This window comes from Podarcis melisellensis (assembly GCF_964234715.1).
Source record: "Podarcis melisellensis genome assembly, chromosome: 2".
In the NCBI taxonomy this organism is placed as follows: Eukaryota; Metazoa; Chordata; class Lepidosauria; order Squamata; family Lacertidae; genus Podarcis; species Podarcis melisellensis.
This window is the reverse complement of record NC_138529.1, coordinates 115,696,234-115,713,214: the sequence shown is the minus strand read 5'-3', so window position 1 is coordinate 115,713,214 and position 16,981 is coordinate 115,696,234. Positions and strand designations below refer to the sequence as shown.

The 16,981-nt window shown below is 46.6% G+C and overlaps 1 pseudogene across 1 annotated transcript; it reads left to right on the top strand.

The window, feature by feature from the left end:
* Positions 1-2,568: 2,568 nt before the first annotated feature.
* On the top strand, positions 2,569-16,687 carry LOC309361231 (E3 ubiquitin-protein ligase TRIM11-like; annotated as a pseudogene). The gene is made up of 9 exons (XR_014173446.1): positions 2,569-2,678; positions 7,401-7,907; positions 8,398-8,493; positions 9,462-9,692; positions 10,742-10,764; positions 11,667-11,785; positions 13,224-13,256; positions 14,444-14,473; positions 15,895-16,687. The product of XR_014173446.1 is annotated as an E3 ubiquitin-protein ligase TRIM11-like (transcript).
* Positions 16,688-16,981: the final 294 nt, after the last annotated feature.

Here is a 16,981-nt window from a genome sequence, read left to right as displayed (position 1 = left end):
CCTGAAAGGCCTACATTGGCTCCCAGTATGTTTCCAAGCCCAATTCAAAGTGTTGATGCTGACCTTTAATGCCCTAAACAGCCTCAGTCCTGTATACCTGAAGGAGCATCTCCATCCCCATTAGCCCAGACACTGTGGTCCAGCGCCGAGGGTCTTCTGCCGGTTCCCTCACTGCGAGAAATAAAGTTACAGGGAACCAGGCAGAGGGCCTTCTCAGTAGTGGTGTCCGCCCTGTGGAACTATTTCCATGTGGAAACAAACAACTATCTAATCCCCGTGATGGGGTGAGCTCCCATTGCTCGGTCCCTGCTCCTGCCCACCTAGCAGTTTGAAAGCACGTCAAAGTGCAAGTAGATAAATAGGTACCACTCCGGCAGGAAGGTAAACGGCGTTTCCGTGCGCTGCTCTAGTTCGCTGGAAGCGGCTTAGTCATGCTGGCCACATGACCCGGAAGCTGTACGCCGGCTCCCTCGGCCTGTAGAGCGAGATGAGCGCGCAACCCCAGAGCCATCCGTGACTGGGATTAACGGTCAGGGGTACCTTTACCTTTACCTTTAAGATGGCAGCTCTGTATAGGGAAGTTTTTAATGTTTGGTGTTTCACTGTGCCTAGTGTTTTAATTTGCCAGAAGCTGCCCAGAGTGGCGTATAAATTATAAATTATAGTAATTATTAGGAGACACAAAGCCCCCCTCACCGAGCAACAATTCCCGGAGTGGTTTAACAATTGGTCCCCCTTCCCAGTGAACTCTGGGATTTGTTGTTCTGTGAGGGGGGATAGTGGGGTCTTCTGACAACTCTCAGCAACCTCAACAAACTACATTTCCCATGATTCTTCGGGGGAAGCCATGACTGCCTCAGGTGTCATGATACTGCTTTCAATACATAGTGGTACCTTGGTTTCAGAACACCTTACAGTATTTTATGAAAAACTTGGATTAAGAATGCGGCAAACCCGGAAGTAGGTGTTTTGGTGCGAACTTTGCCTTGGAAGCAGAACATGTTCTGCTTCCTGTTGCGTGTGTTCCATTTGTAAATTGAGTCCCTCGCTGCTATGGGAAAGCACGCCTTGGTTTAAGAACGCTCTGCTTTAAGAACGGACTTCCAAGGTACCACTGTATAGGGCAGATGGCACTGAGTCTCCAGGCTGCCGGTTCATAACACTAAACATGTATACGAATCATAGCATCGCTCCGAAAACTCATTTCATGTGATCCTGAATGCCTCTCGTTTGCCGAATTGTCTGTTTAAAAGGCCACGGTAGGTGGGTGATGTATTGTCTAAATGGAATATGTACGTGTCTTTATATTTTGTTTAGTTTTTTATTTGCAAATATGCATGGGTAAAAAAAATTTTTTTTTTTACTGTCCTTGTGGTTTGGGATGCTATGTCTATATGCCTGTATATAGTATATGCTTGTACACTTATGTATGCCTTGACGGACTCCGTATGTGTTAAATTGTCAACAATGCCATTCAGGTACCCATGATTTCTTAACCTGCGGCTATGCAACTCTGGAAAGTTCATTTGCAGCGTTCTCCATTCCACCACGCCCCTGACTTTGCCAAAGAACTCTTTGCCTTACTCTAGACTTTGCAACTTGTCTGCAAAAGTTATGAATCCTCATCAGAGGAAGAAAGAATAAGCTGTCCAAGCAGACTTGTGTTAGCCGCACAGTACCAATGGCCTAGATTGTGGGTGAAATCTCTTCTAATTTTACAAAAGCTTCCCAGTCTATTTGCCCCAGGCAAGTAGTTATTTCTTTCTCCTTCCTTAGTTGACACCCTACTGAATTTTGCTCACATACGTTGGACTATGAACTCTGTCTGGCTCAGAGGGGATTCTGCAGTCACTCCACCTGGAACCATTTTCTGGCGCCCAAAATATATTTATGTGCAATGCATGAATACCTCTATAGATCTCCTGCATCTTTTGGCTGTGTGTGTGCTATTTTATTTTAGCAGCTGCTCCCCGTAAAGGAAGCCCTTGTTTAACGGATATCCATCAACGCTTCTTTCCAGGAGAGAAAATCTGGACCTTTTCCTGTTCTTGCTTTGATATCAATGCTTTATTTTGCATTGCCTTCTTAACCAAACCAATGCCATCTTGTTTGCACCAAGAGATTCCATTTTGAGGACGCAAAGTTCTGTTTACAAATGGAGGCCATCGATCTTAGGGAAGAGATCAGCCATTGCTTCTCCAAGCCTTAAGTCATTTTCAGTTTGATTTCCGGCGGGTCGAATCCTGGCAGAGCAACGGCACAAGAGCTGCCACACACCTGTTGTCCGGCTGATCTTCCTTACCTTTATTTTTAATCCCACTTTCCCACCCCCAGAAAGAAAAATATATGCTTGATGTTACCCCAAATCTGCATGATTAATTAAGCCATTGAACTCACGGGAGGGGAAGGATTTTCTCGGGATTTTCTAAATGCCACGGATGCTTAGCTGAGATTCCTGCCTTGCAGCGGGTTGGACTAGATGTTCCTCGTGAGTCCCTTCCAACTCTACAATTCCGTGATTCTGTGATCGCGGGCACCTCCCCAGCTGGAGTTTATTGACCTTAAGCAATGGTGTTTTGGGAACGCTTGGGATTCTTCGTCCGGCTCTTATATGGCGGGACTTTGTCTGTGAAACGCATGCAATGTGGACAGCCCTTCTCTGCTTTCCGACTCGAGTGGTAAATTACACTCAAAAGATCCAATACCCTGCCGTCTCTGGCTGGGAACAACCGAAGGCAGCGCTAGCTAGTGGTTTCAGTGTTGATGATTATCGTCTCGTCTGCCAGTTGTGTGTGCCTGATGTGCTATATTTCTTAAATAAATATTCTTTTGATTTAATAATGCTAGAGAGTTTTTGTCCCGGCTGTTCAGGGGCTCTGCCCCAAGTCCTTCTATAAGAAGAGTACTAGAGACAGCTGCTACATTACCTTGATATCTCACCTTTTCTCCAATTAGGTCCTCATAGCAGCAGCAGCAGCAACCCTGTGAGGTAGGTTAGGCTGAGAGTGAGTGACAGGCCCAAGGTTACCCAGTGAGCTTCCTGACTGAGTGGGGATTCGAACTCTAGTCTCCCAGGTCCTAGTCCTGCACTCTAACCACTGTACCACACTGGCTTTTTAATGCAGCATTTGTCCTAATTAACTTGCAAGCTTACACAGTGGTGCTTTTTTCCTGCAAGGTCATCGTTGCAGAAAAACAGTGCATTGGGGGTGGTTTTATACAGCACCATTTGCACATCGTTCCATTTTATTAATTGTTCTGTGTTATTGCTCTATTGCCATCTGAAGGGGCCCTCTTGCCCAAGAAGCAACAGTGAAGTCTTGGGGACCCTCCAAGTGTCCGTATTTTCCAGGGACAGACCTGGATTTACTGAAGCCGTCCCAGTTTTGGATTTGATCCCAGAATGTTCCGCTTTTCCCTGGGACGTCCCTCTTTTTGTCAGAGAAGTGTTAGAGGGTACAGAGTTATGCGACCCTGGAGCCCAGGAGATAAGTAACTATACAACCTTTAGAAGACATCTGAAGGCAGCCCTGTATAGGGAAGGTTTTTAATGTTTAATGTTTTATTATGTTTTATATATGTTAGAAGCTGCTCAGAGTGGCTGGGGCATCCCAGTCAGATGGGCGGGGCATAAATATTATTAATATTATTAGAAAAGGGCATTCTTATTTTCATCGGAGTAATGTTGGAGGATATGCCACCCCCTCTGGCCCAGCCAGGTGTCCCTGTTTTTTATCAGCCAAGGGGGCAAGGGTTCAGAGACATAAGCTATTTAGGAAAGCTCAGTTGGTAGAGCATGAGATTCTTAAATCCCAGGGTCATGGGTTCTAATCCCGTTGCCTTGATGATCCTCATGGTCCCTTCCAATGTTACAATTCTATTCTTTCTTTTCTTTTTTAACAAGTTCTGCTTCACAATGCAAAGCTATCAATGCAGTGTACTAGAAGGTTAAAAGTGAAATGAAATTCAAGTTCTAAACCCAAAGCCATTCCTACACATGCTAAAAACAATGAAAGCATTTCTACAGATGTACAATTGATGTTTTAGAAAATGACTAGGCCAAAGACGTCGGGGAAACCACTTTTAACAAGGGGCACCTAGAATTCATGAGCCCTGGGCACCTGTTTAATATCAGCTGGGAATTAAATAATAATAATAATAAATTTTTATTTGTATCCCGCTCTCCCCAGCCAGAGCCAGGCTCAGAGCGGCTAACATCATCTAAATAAGACAATATGCATAATACAATATACAATATGCAAATAAAATAATGTTCAACATTCATTAAAACAATATAGAATAATATTAAATATCAGCATTTCAAAATTAAACAGAAATCTACTCAACAGTTACAACAAGTAGTTTCTAAAATCCAATCAATAAAACAACAGCAAACCACAGTGCACAACATAATACAATACAAAATGAGGAAGCAGGCAAGGCAGGTGGAAGGAGGCCTTGCCTGATGAAGTCTCCCCCCTCACAGTTCTTCCTGCAGGCATAGCTTCCTTATGAAGAATCCCAGGGCCGGAGGGTGGGGCAAGGCAGGTTAAAGACATTGTTCGGGTGCCTGATTATTGTCTTCCAAAGCAACTACTCTAATCCAAACTTAAAAATGGAAAGTGTAATGCTGGTGGTCAACAAAAGAGGTTTAAAGACTCTCTCAAGGCAATTTTTTAAAAATGTAGTATAAACACCAACAATTGGGAAACACTGCCCTGGGAGTGCTCCAATTGGAGAACAGCCTTTACCAATGGTGTCACGGGCTTTGAAGAAATTCGAACTCAGGACCCAAGAAAGAAACATGCTAAGAGGCAGGCACGCTTGGCAAACCCTCACTGTGATCAATTCTCTCCCAGAAACCTATGTCCCCACTGTGGAAGGTTGTGTGGATCCAGAATTGGCCTCCACAGTCACTTACGGACTCACTGTTTAGACCGTGTTCGTTACTCGGTTACAAGTGATCACCAAAGAAGCAGAAGAATAAACTAGATCATGAAGCAAGGGATGCTACAAACCTTCAAATTGCATGGGAATCTGGCCACCCAATTTAAGATCACAAATGGGAGGCAAACCCTCACTATGATCAACTCCCGCCCGGAAACCAATGTCCCCACTGTGGAAGAACGTGTGGGTCCAGAATTGGCCTCCACAGTCACTTACAGACTCATTGTTAAAACCATGTTTATGGAAGACAATCTTACTCAGCTACAAGTGATCACCAGGGGAGGAGGAGGAGGAGGAGGGTCAGCACAGTCTGGAGCATCGGGAACCTTTTCCACACTGGGAGCATTGATACAGCCTCTCTCCGGTGTGGATTTGCAGGTGACTCACCAAATTGGTTCTCTGGCTGAAGCTTTTCCCACAATGGGAGGACTTGTGCAGTTTCTCCTCAGTGTGGATCCTCCGATGCCGCATTAGCGTTGCTCTGTAACTGAATAATAATAATAATAATAATAATTTATTATTTATACCCCGCCACTCTGTGCAGCTTCCAACAAAGTATTAAAATACAATAATCCATCAAATATTAAAACTTCCCTAAACAGGGCTGCATTCAGATGTCTCCTAAAAGTCTGGTAATTGTTTATTCCCTTGACTTCTGATGGGAGGGTGTTCCACAGGGTGGGTGCCACTACTGAGAAGGCCCTCTGCCTGGTTCCCTGTAACTTGGCTTCTTGCAGTGAGGGAACCGCCAAAAGGCCCTTGGCACTGGACCTCCGTGTTCAGGCAGAACAATGGGGGTGGAGATGCTCCTTCAGGTATACTGGGCTGAGGCTGTTTAGGGCTTTAAAGTCAGCACCAACACCTTGAATTGTGCTCGGAAACATACTGGGAGCCAATCAAGCTTTTTCAAGACCGGTGTTATGTGGTTTCGGCGGCCGCTCCCAGTCACCAGTCTAGCTGCTGCATTCTGGATTAGTTGCAGTTTCCGGGTCACCTTCACAGGTAGCCCCACTTAGAGCACATTGCAGTAGTCCAAGCGGGAGATAAGTAGAGCATGCACCACTCTGGTGAGACAGTCTGCAGGCAGATAGGGTCTCAGCCTGCGTACCAGGTGGAGCTGGTAGACAGCTGCCCTGGGCACAGAATTGACCTGCGCCTCCATGGACAGCTGTGAGTCCAGAATGACTCCCAGGCTGCGCACCTGGTTCTTCAGGGGCACAGTTACCCCATTCAGGACCAGGGACTCCTCCACACCAGCCCGCCCCCTGTCCCCCCAGAACAGTACTTCTATTTTGTTAGGATTCAGCCTCAATAGTTAGCCATCATCCATCCTCCAACAGCCTCCAGACACTCACACAGGACCTTCACTGCCTTCACTTTTTCTGATTTGAAAGAGAGGTAGAGCTGGGTGTCATCCGCATATTGTTGAACACCCAGCCCAAACCCCCTGATGATCTCTTCCAGCGGCTTCATATACTGTTGAAAAACATGGGGGAGAGGACAGAACCCTGAGGCACCCCACAAGTGAGAGCCCAGGGGTCTGAACACTCATCCCCCACCACCACTTTTCTGGGCACAGCCCAGGAGGAAGGAGCGGAACCACTGTATGACAGTGCCCCCAGCTCCCAGCCTCTCTAGATGGTCCAGAAGGATGTTATGGTCGATGGTGTCAAAGGCCGCTGAGAGATCCAGCAGAACTAGGAAACAGCTCTCACCTTTGTCCCTAGCCTGCTGGAGATCATCGACCAATGTGACCAAGGCAGGTTCAGTCCCATGATGAGACCTGAATCCCGACTGGAAGGGATCCAAATGGTTCGCATCTTCCAGGCGTGCCTGGAGTTGTTCAGCAACCACCCGCTCAGTCACCTTGCCCAAGAATGGAAGGTTTGAGACTGGGTTGAGTTGGCCCTATTGGCAGCATCTAAAATATTTTTTTAAGAAGCGGTTTAATAACCACTTCTTTCACCGGATCTGGGAAGGCTCCCTCACAGAGAGAAGTATTCACTGGTTTGAACATTTTGACAGGTTTTCATTATTTTTTCCTTTTGCAAGACAGTAGGTACATTTTACACTAAAAAAGTTACATTTAGTACAGAGCATTCAGCAGGGAGACAACAAAAAACTAACATTAAAGAAAGTAACATTAGTACAGAGACGGTGAACACAATTATAATATCTCACAGGGGCTGGAAAAGGATTCGATACCGCAGACTCTACCGTGGTTTTGAGCATCACAGGGAGCAATGCAGGGGGGCAGACAAGTGGGGAGACTTTACTGATAGCAAATATTTATTCCCTTATTGATACTGAGGAGAAGAAACCTTTGTTCAACTCAAAATTCTTACAACACAATCAAAAAGCATTCGCTGCTCCTTGAGAAAACATTCAGGAACTGCAAAGCACTGGAGACATATGTTTTTTTTAAAAAAAATAAAGATCACATGATCACTGAGTCATTTCCAGGAAGGGAAAATCCCAGTAGCTGAAAACGGAGAAAGTGAAACTTAACTCGGATCTTCGGTGCGAGGGAGCCATGGCTGCTGGAGGGGGGTCACATCCAGCGTCTCCGTGATGAAGCCACTTGCTCCATCTGCCTGGATTACTTCAAGGATCCAGTGACCATCCCAGAGTGTGGGCACAACTTCTGCCGATCCTGCTTGATCCAGTGCTGGGGGGAATCTCAGGCAGAGGCTTCCTGCCCTCAGTGTAGAAAAAGAGTCCAGAGGAGGAGCCTCGTCCCCAACAGGCAACTGGCAAACTTCGTAGAAATAGCCCAGAATCTCAGCCTTCAAGAGGGAAAGGAGGAAGGAGGGAAAGGAGGAGTCTGCGAGGATCACCAGGAGCCCCTGAAGCTCTTTTGCAAGGAGGATGAAGCCCCCATCTGTGTGGTGTGTGACAGATCCAAGGAGCACAAAAACCACGAGGTGATTCCTCTGAAGGAGGCTTTCGAGGAGTACAAGGTAGGAGATCCCTGGATCTTGAGGGGGAGAAATAGCTTTGGATTCTTCTTGGGAGGTTTTATTTTTAATTCTCAGCTCCAAAGTATGAATTGGCATGAATTGGTGGTTTTTTATTTCATTAGAAGCAGCCAAGGGGAAGCCTGAGGGCTCCTGGGATGACTGGGAGGAGGGAGTTGAAGTCTTTCTCTCTGCCAGGGGGACAAAGGGATCTCCCTTGATATCCCTGAGTAGCATCTGCAAAGACTAGATGGAAGTCTGTAAGCAAGGGGTGACCTAACTGGGTCCCAGAGCCCCACAGGGCTGGCACAGAAAAAAGGTAGCTGGTCCAGGGAGCCATGGACCCAAAAATGTTGAAAACCACTGGATTTTTATTTCCTCGATAAAACTACTCTGCTATTATAGCAAGGCCACTGGGCGCAAGAAGCCAGCATACTATTCACCTCCTCTCTGTGTGTCTCAATCTAACCTGAGTTTTCCCTTTTCTCTTTAGGAAGAGATCTGTCGCTGCCTGGAGTTTCTGAGGAAAGAGAGAGAGGAAATTCTGGCCCATCGAGCAGCCCTGGACAAGGAATGCAAAGCCCTCCTTGTAAGTGCCACTCTTATTACTAGTGAGGGAACAGGCACTTGAAGAGTCGAGTCAGGACTGAGGAGGGATGGGGAAATCTGCCCATTTCAGCTTCTTCCTATTTCTCCTTTTCCATATCAGTTTGTTTATTCATTTATTATTCTGAAAATGAATTAGATATTAGGGTGGCTACCTCCTTGTATAAATATTTTGAAATGTACTTCACCCTCATAAATACATTTTTTGTGAACATTACCTGGCTTGTTCAACCTTGAAAAATTCAGAGGTATGAACTTCAAAAGACTGCTCTGTTTTCAGTTTCCATATTTTTCCAGCAATTGTGAATTAGGTAAGTTCACCTTTGAATGCAGCTAAATCGAGTTTATTTCCCATTGTCATTTATTATGTAAAAAGCAGTGGAGGAGAAGCCTGAGGAATTGTGAGCTGAGAGGGTGGAAGCAGGTCAATTCAAATCCTGATTTACCATAAATGTTACTAAAGAGTTGTCTTTCTAAATGTGTGCTCTCCTTCATCTTTAGGAAACTCAGGCCATTTTGAACCTTTACAGAAAACAAGGGAGCTATGGGGATGAACTCTGCACTTTCTCCTCTTCCTCCTCCTCCTCCTCCTCCTCCTGTTTCTCTTGCCTTCCTACACCTAAATGGCACCAGCCTAAACTGAGGGGTGTTTTATGTCCCTGGGTGATCTCTGAACAACTGTGAACTCTGGTTATGCCATGCCCCAAAACATGCAGGGAACATCCATGGCTAGGAAAAATGCTCCTTCCTTTAGGCTGTAGCTCTCTGCAAAATAGAAGTCAACAGAAACAGTAATGGAGAGGGTCTCCCTTCAAAATAAAGGTTTACTTCTTTAGTAACTGGAGGTTTCATGTCTATTAAAAATCCTCCCTGTGGAATTCTCACAATTCTCTTCCTGGTGTCTTGAAGGCTGAGCACCTTCCACACTCCAGACCTCCTCTTTTCTTGCAGAAATTAACAGAAACGGAGAGGCTGAAGACTGTGGAGAAGTTCAGAGAACTGCGCCGGTTCCTGGAAGAACAAGAGAAACGTCTGCTGACTCATGTGGAAAAGGTGGAGAAGGAGATTGCAGGGAGAAGGGATGAGCAGCTGGCCAGACTCTCCAGGAAACTCTCCTCTCTTGAGAGGATCATCCAGGAGATGGAGGAGAAGAGTCAGCAGCCAGCGAGTGAACTCCTGCAGGTAAGATGGTGGCAGGAACAGCCCAAGGCTCCAGGAGAAGGCAGCCCCTTTCATGTATGCAAGGAGTGCAGGGGCTGAGATGATGGAGCCTCTAGTCAGGTTTGTAATGGACAGGAATACCTGAGAGACCTGGGATGCTGAACTCACCTGAATGCAGACTAGAGATTTGTCTGTGTTCTTGATGGAACAGGAGCTGATCTTCTGCTCTTTGCTGATGCTTTGTCTTCGAATGCCTCTCAGCTGTGGGGGGCTTCGTCTGGGATGCGTTCAGGCCTCCTTGACATGAGCCAGTCTCTTGACCGAGCTTCTCTTCCCGTTTCCTCCACAACTTCTGGGTTGATCCCCTTCCCCATGGATACAGATTGACCCAGAATGGTGCTCAGTCACAGTGACCAAAGAGCAAGACAGAGGGACTCATCCAGACTGCTGCTTGTCCCACCCCTTTCCTCCAGGAAAACCTGCTGTTTACTGCTGAATTAGAGCAAACCTCAGCCAGGTTTTCTCCAGACTGACGTTTGCTTTGATGTTGAACTAAGGAGCAGGTTTTTCCTGAGGGAAAGAGGCAGGGCAAAGGCAAAACCACTTGGACCTGTGTTTTCTGGGCACAGGAAAAGCAGAAGTGTGGATGAGCCCAAAGAAACACGGAGTTGTTCTATTACCCCTTTGGAGGCATTTTATGCTGCAGGTGCTTTTTTTTACTTCGAGATGGAAAATAGAATTTGAAATTTGGGGACTAGGGACAGTGCCCTGGTAGGATTATCCTGTAGGCTTACGTTTGTCTGTAGGCTTATGTTTGTCAGTTTGCACAATGCAAACTGGATTAAAGTTATTAAAATATGGAAATGTGGAGAACCTGAAATCGGAACAATTAATAATTTCAGACTGGAAAAATAAAATCTGTGAGAAACCAAAACTGGCTGATTCCGCCATCCCTACCCAAAACCTTGGCATGTGCCAGGCAGACTGACATCCGAGGGGCAGGGTCTGAGGGGGTTCTTCCTAGTGTGGCCTGTGGTGTGCAGTGAATTCCCTTCTCTTTTTCCCTCTAGGATGTGAGAAGGACCTTGAAGAGGTAAGTGGATCTGGCTCATTTCCATTAGCATCACTCTTTGAAGCTGAGATGCAGGAACCTCAGACATGGCCCTCCAGGGGCTGCAGGGGGGAGACTGGAGGACTCAATCCCTGCAGCACCTCACAGGTAAAAGCAGGGCCCCCTCTACTGAACCTGTAGCCCCCCAATTCTCCCTCCAAGGATCAAGGTCAGCTGCCTCCTCCCTCTTTCCCCACATCCCTTCACACAGGGATGGGGGCTCTTTTCTTTCTCTTGCTCTTTCTGTTCATGGACCTTTTGGTAATTTCAAACATCTAGAAGAGAAAGTGCCAAAGATGCTTCGGAAGAGTTTAGGACATATTTCAGTGTCCAACTAGAAGCCCCTCAACTCTGGTAACTCAGCTCCTTTGAGGCACTGAGGCAGGGAAGGTCTGTTGGTCTAGAATGGGTGGGATCCTTTTCTTGGGAGCGTTTCCAGCATGAGAGGCTGAAGGTGGTCTTGAGTGGGGGGTGAAAGTCTAGTTGTTGATGCCTCTGGAGGGAGAGTCCCATGGGGCATGAGGTTGCGTCCTTCCTGGGTGAGAGAGGGGGTGAAGGGAAGGTTGAGCATGTTCTCCTTGACCGCTGGGCAGCTTTGGACATCCCTCATATCCTCTGGAGAAGCTCAGGGAGGGAGGGATTCCAGGCATTCCACCTCAGGGGTTTGGTTCTTAAGTCCTGTTACATCTTGTCCCTTGTGCTGTTTAGCATCCTTACGAAGCCACTGACCAGGGCTTGGAGGTGGGTGTCAAGAGCTGAAGCTGAATCCTGAAAATTACCTGTTGTGAAATGAACTTCAACTTTGTTCATGTTATTGAGATCTCCTGCAAGAATTAGGGAGAAGGGGCCACAATGTGGCCATTCATTGTTTTTCTTTTCATCAGGTATGAGGAAAGAGAGAGTCCAGAGAAGCCACTGGCTTTCCCTCCAGAGCTGAGGAACAGGATCTTGGAATCCTGTGATCTAAATCGCCTTGTGGAAAATACAATGAAACAGTGGGAAGGTAATGAAAAATGGCTGCCAGGATTTCACACTGGGAATTCTGTTACTTCTTCAGAACTGAACATGCCAGGCTCTTATTGCATGGAATTGAGTAACCCCAGGATACCTTCCTTCTTGGTGCTCCAGCCTTCATTTCCTGTCCCCCAGAATGGCCCATGTATATTGTGACGCTGGATCCTGTAAAGAAAGCCTGAACCAGAGTGTAGAGCAAAGTCAGGATTTTTTCCTCCCATGTGCATCTGTTTAAAAAGGTAAAGGTAAAGGTACCCCTGCCCGTACGGGCCAGTCTTGACAGACTCTGGGGTTGTGCGCCCATCTCACTTAAGAGGCCAGGGGCCAGCGTTGTCCGGAGACACTTCCGGGTCACATGGCCAGTGTGACATCGCTGCTCTGGCGAGCCAGAGCCGCACACGGAAACGCCGTTTACCTTCCCGCTGGTAAGCGGTCCCTATTTATCTACTTGCACCCGGAGGTGCTTTCGAACTGCTAGGTTGGCAGGCGCTGGGACCGAGCAGCGGGAGCACACCCCGCCGCAGGGATTCGAACCGCCGACCTTTCGATCGGCAAGTCCTAGGCGCTGAGGCTTTTACCCACAGCGCCACCCGCGTCCCGTGCATCTGTTTACAGCTATACAAAACCTCCTTTTCCTTGTGGTTCCCTGTCTGCACAATCTGGGGTTGTCCTTTTGGAGGTTCTCCTGCTCTGAATGGAGTCAAAGGGCATTGAGAAGCCCCCAGTTCCCCCTCTGCCTCCTGCTCAGGCTTCTTTCTCAGCCGTGGAGCCAAGGCCTGAGCCGTCTCCTCCTCAGACGCCCCCCTGCAGCTGCCATATCTGGGGCTTCAGCCTTCAAGATCTCCTGAGAGTTCCCCCATTGAGAGTGGAAGCAAGAGCACATGAACCCCAGAGGGAACAATTATGCTTGTGAAGAACCTTAAAGATTTGTAGAAGGTTTGTGAGGAAGGGTTTCCTTTTGCCTGAGAGCTCTGCCAATCCTCCCTCATCAACTTTCACTTCTCCTTATGTCTCACAATTTTGGTTTTAATGATCCCCCCCTTTACTTGGGGAAGATGTTAAGGCTGCCTCCATCTCCCCTCTGCATCCTTTTACAGGATTCCTCTTGCTCTGCCTCCCCTCCAGTCCTCCAATGTAGAGCCCAATTTAGGGACAAAGTTCAGAGACCAGCAGGATTCATGCTGAATATTTTTATTCTCTTATTTGTAAGCTTGCTTTATGGTTGCTGAGTTTTAAAGCTTTAGTTATTTTCATAGATTCTTTCAATGATTTTCTTGTTTTTAATTATTTTTTGTACAATTTAATTAATATTCAATAATTGTGCTTGAATTTAAGGATGCCACGTTATGAAATGTTACTTTTGTATGGAGATTTATTTCTGGTGGAAGAGTGTTGCCCTTACACTTTATATCTTTCTGCTTCCTCAGATGCTCTGTTATACAGAAAACCGATTCAGAAAGGTAAATTTCCAGGGGTGGAACAATTTGACAGGAGGGATGGGGACTGATATTTCATGGGTGTTGAACCGTCTGTTCTGCTGATTTTCGGACCCCCATCAATGGCGTAGCTCTGGGTAACAGTCCTCTACTGGCGTTTGGGTTCTTTGTCTGTCCCATGAATGAACTGGGAGGTTGAAGCCTTGGATTGGGGGCAAAGCTTGTCCCTGCGAAGAACCTGCACACCAGTCTGAGTTCAATTCCTGCCTATAGACAATTATCCTCGTTTTTTGTTTAATTTTATATATTGTGTTTTCTTTCATAAAATGTATATACTGCTTTCTGGTAGGAAAAAGCCTCAGAGCCTTACAATATCTTACAAAAGCCCTTAAGGAGAATCCTGCAGGGTCAGTCCAATGTCCATCTTGTCGAGTTCTCATGTATAAGGAATAAGTGTGTTAAAAGGGGCACCCGCAAGCACCCAGTCCCTCCTCCACCTCCTGCCAGGCTGGTCTCCCAGCAGCAGAGCCAAGGCCTGAGCTGCCTCTTCCTCAGAGTTTCAACCTCACCAGCCTTTTCTCGTGCTTCAGCCATCCCCATCTCCTCAGAGTTCCCACAGTTCTTTTGAGATCAGCCCCATTCCAGGAGGGGGGACTTCCCATTGCACGAGACCCTTAGAAGTACAGTGCAAAGCTCTGCCAATTTTCCCTGTGCAATTTGGTTTGTCAGCATACTTGGAAATTCCAGTTTCAACAGCTTTTCCCGTCCAGTTTACTTGGGGCAGATGTTAAACCTTTCTTCATCCATCCAGCTCAGATCCCCATTTCATTTGTGGATTTTGAATGGTTGTATTCCCCCATTTTCTAGTATGGTTTACCATTTCTGATTTTCCCATGAAATCATGGAATAGCAGAGTTTGAAAGGATCCCAAGGATCATCTAGTCTAATCCCCTGCAATGCAGGAATCACAGCTAAACTCGTTAGTTGTTTTAATTCCTTAGGCCTAGTGATATTACATTCTCAAGAATTATATTTTGGAGAATAATTAACATCACTACTTAGGCCTACAGTTGTCGTCTTTGCATGATTTCATCTTTTGCTTGAAATAAGGAAACAACATAGGCTATGTTATGGTGATGTTTTGTAAATATACATATATATTTTTAGCTACTGCATTGTAGCCTGTTAAGCCTGTCTTTTTGCTTCCTCAGATGTTCAGTCATTCAGAAATCTTCAGAGAGGTAAATTTCACATGAAGACCCCAATTCACAGGATGGGAGGGACTAGTGTTTCATGGGGGTCAAGAGTCTCTTGTACCACAAAGGAAGAGAGGGTGGACTTGAAGGTGCAGAAGGTGGGGGGGGGGGGAGAGAAACTGCCCAGAAGGATCAGCTGGAGGAGGGAAGAGTTTCATTCCTGCCTAGAGAGAATTGGGTTGCTTTTCCATGTGACCTTTTTCTCAGACAGGTCCTCTATTTTCATGATTAAAATTTCTCCCCTGGGCGGATTTTTAAAATTTGGCAAAATGTCTCAAGTTGCTTGGTTTGGTTTACAGTAACCCGTGAAAATTTTTCTAGTGCATTAGACTCAGATCTAAGGCACCCAGCTAAGCTAGCCTGGAGCAGAGAATTGCAACAGAGCAGCATCTTAAGCTGGCCACATCCTGTATAAAACCCTTCTCTTGTGGCTGAACTAAAAGGACGCTGGCTCAGCTACAAGATCTTGGAGGAGGAATCTGGAAGGGCAAGAGTTAACATCCCCCTGCCCTTAAGGAGAGTCCATATGTGGGGCAACCCCACACTTGCCTGTCATGACTGTCTAAGCTCCTAACTGGTAACTTTTTGAGTTATTCCCTCTTCCCTCCATGGAACTAGTCTTATGTTATATATTACATCCAAAAGAGAAGCATGGAATAAGCTGTCCTTTGTAAAATTGCTGTGCCACCTGCCTTTTATTTTCCCCAGACTTCCAAGATGGTGGGGAGGAAGGCAAAGACAGGCCAAGTGGGTGAGAGCGAAGGAGAGCAGGAATAAACAGGCTCCCCATTTAACACAATTTTCACTTGTGGGGGGCACGAGGGCCCAGAACGTGACCCCCACGAAAGTGAGGGGAGGCCTATATGTGGTTTTATGTTGTATTATTATGCTGTGAACCACCCTGAGACCTATGGATGAAGGGCAGGAATCAAATGTGATATTATTATTATTATTATTTATTACAGTGGGGTCCTCATCCCCCACCCCAACCAGAGGTCCCCAAATTCCCTCAGAGATGGTCAGAGGAAAGCAGCTTCTCTCCTCTCCTGCCTCCTCCAATTCTCCGCTCTTTCTCTTTAGATAACACGGAAGAGATGAGTAAAAGGGTTCCTGGGTGGTTTTTCCTCCTAGAAAATGCCTGGGTTGAGAGAAGGGCAGGCACAATACACATTGAATATAAGAAAGTGAAGAAAACTGATTTAAAAACCATCAAGGAAGATATTTATTCTGATGAGAATCTGCAAGGAGGAGTCTCAGTCTAGCATGCGATGCAAAGAAATTCCCCTTGGTCTGAAAGGGAATCTGGGTTTTTGGGTGTTATCTATCTATCATCTGTCAGGATGTCCGTTTCTGTCTCTCAGCTGACTCTGCCTATTCTTCTCTTTCCCTCCTCTTCTCCCCAACAGCAAATGTCACTCTGGATCCAGAAACAGCCCATCCCCAACTCATCCTGTCGGAGGATGGGAAAAGCGTGAGATTGGGAGACAAACCTCAAGCCCTGCCTGATAATCCTGAGAGATTCAACAAGCGGCATTATGTGTTGGGACGTGAGGGATTCACAGCAGGCAGCCATTTCTGGGAAGTGACTGTGGGAAGTGAGGGAGAATGGGCTGTGGGGGTTGCCAGGGAGTCTGTGGAGAGAAAGGGGTACTTCTCCATATTCCCTGAGAGAGGGATCTGGGCTGTGGGGAAGTCGGGAGATGAGTACTTGGCCTGCACCTCCCCTGATTACTCTCTTCTGTCCCTGAGGGAGAAGCCCAGGAGGATCCGGGTGACTCTGGACTATGAAGGGGGACGTGTGTCTTTTTCTGACGCTGACTCAGGAGCCGAACTCTACACGTTCCCAGGAGCCTCGTTCTCTGGAGAGACCCTCCTCCCTTTCTTTCTTCTGTGGGGAAATAAAACCCACCTCAGTATCTCCTGAGGAGACTAAATCTGCCTCTCAGGCCCAGTTGGGAGTTTCTTTCCAGACCAGAGTGACTGACATAAAAGACATTTACCCGCCAAGAGCACATTGGGCAGTTTTCCAAGGGCCCTTTGAGAGGATTCATTCCAGTCAAAATCAGCAGAAATAACAAAAGAAAAACGGGTTGCTCTTGCTTTGCATTTTTCTTCCTTTTCCCAGAATTCCCTCTGCAGCTCACTTCTTAGAGAGACAGTCACACATTTAGGAGTCCTAATAAATTTTCTCACCTTCAATCTTGTTTTCCTTTTGAGGTGTCTGATTTGGCAGAGGACAAGACTCTTAATCTCAGGGTTGTGGGTCTGAGCCCCACGTTGGGCAAAGGTTTCCTGCACTGCAGGGGGTGAGACTAGATGACCCTCAGGGCCCCTCACAACTCTGCAATTCTAGGAAACCTTTCTCTCCCCACAAGACCTTATGCAGCTGTGAAAATACATGCATCATTGAATTAATAGATGACTAAAAAATGAACCCATTCCCCCACATCAGGCAGGATAGCTCCTTGCTCTGGAGACCTCAGACGGGAAGAA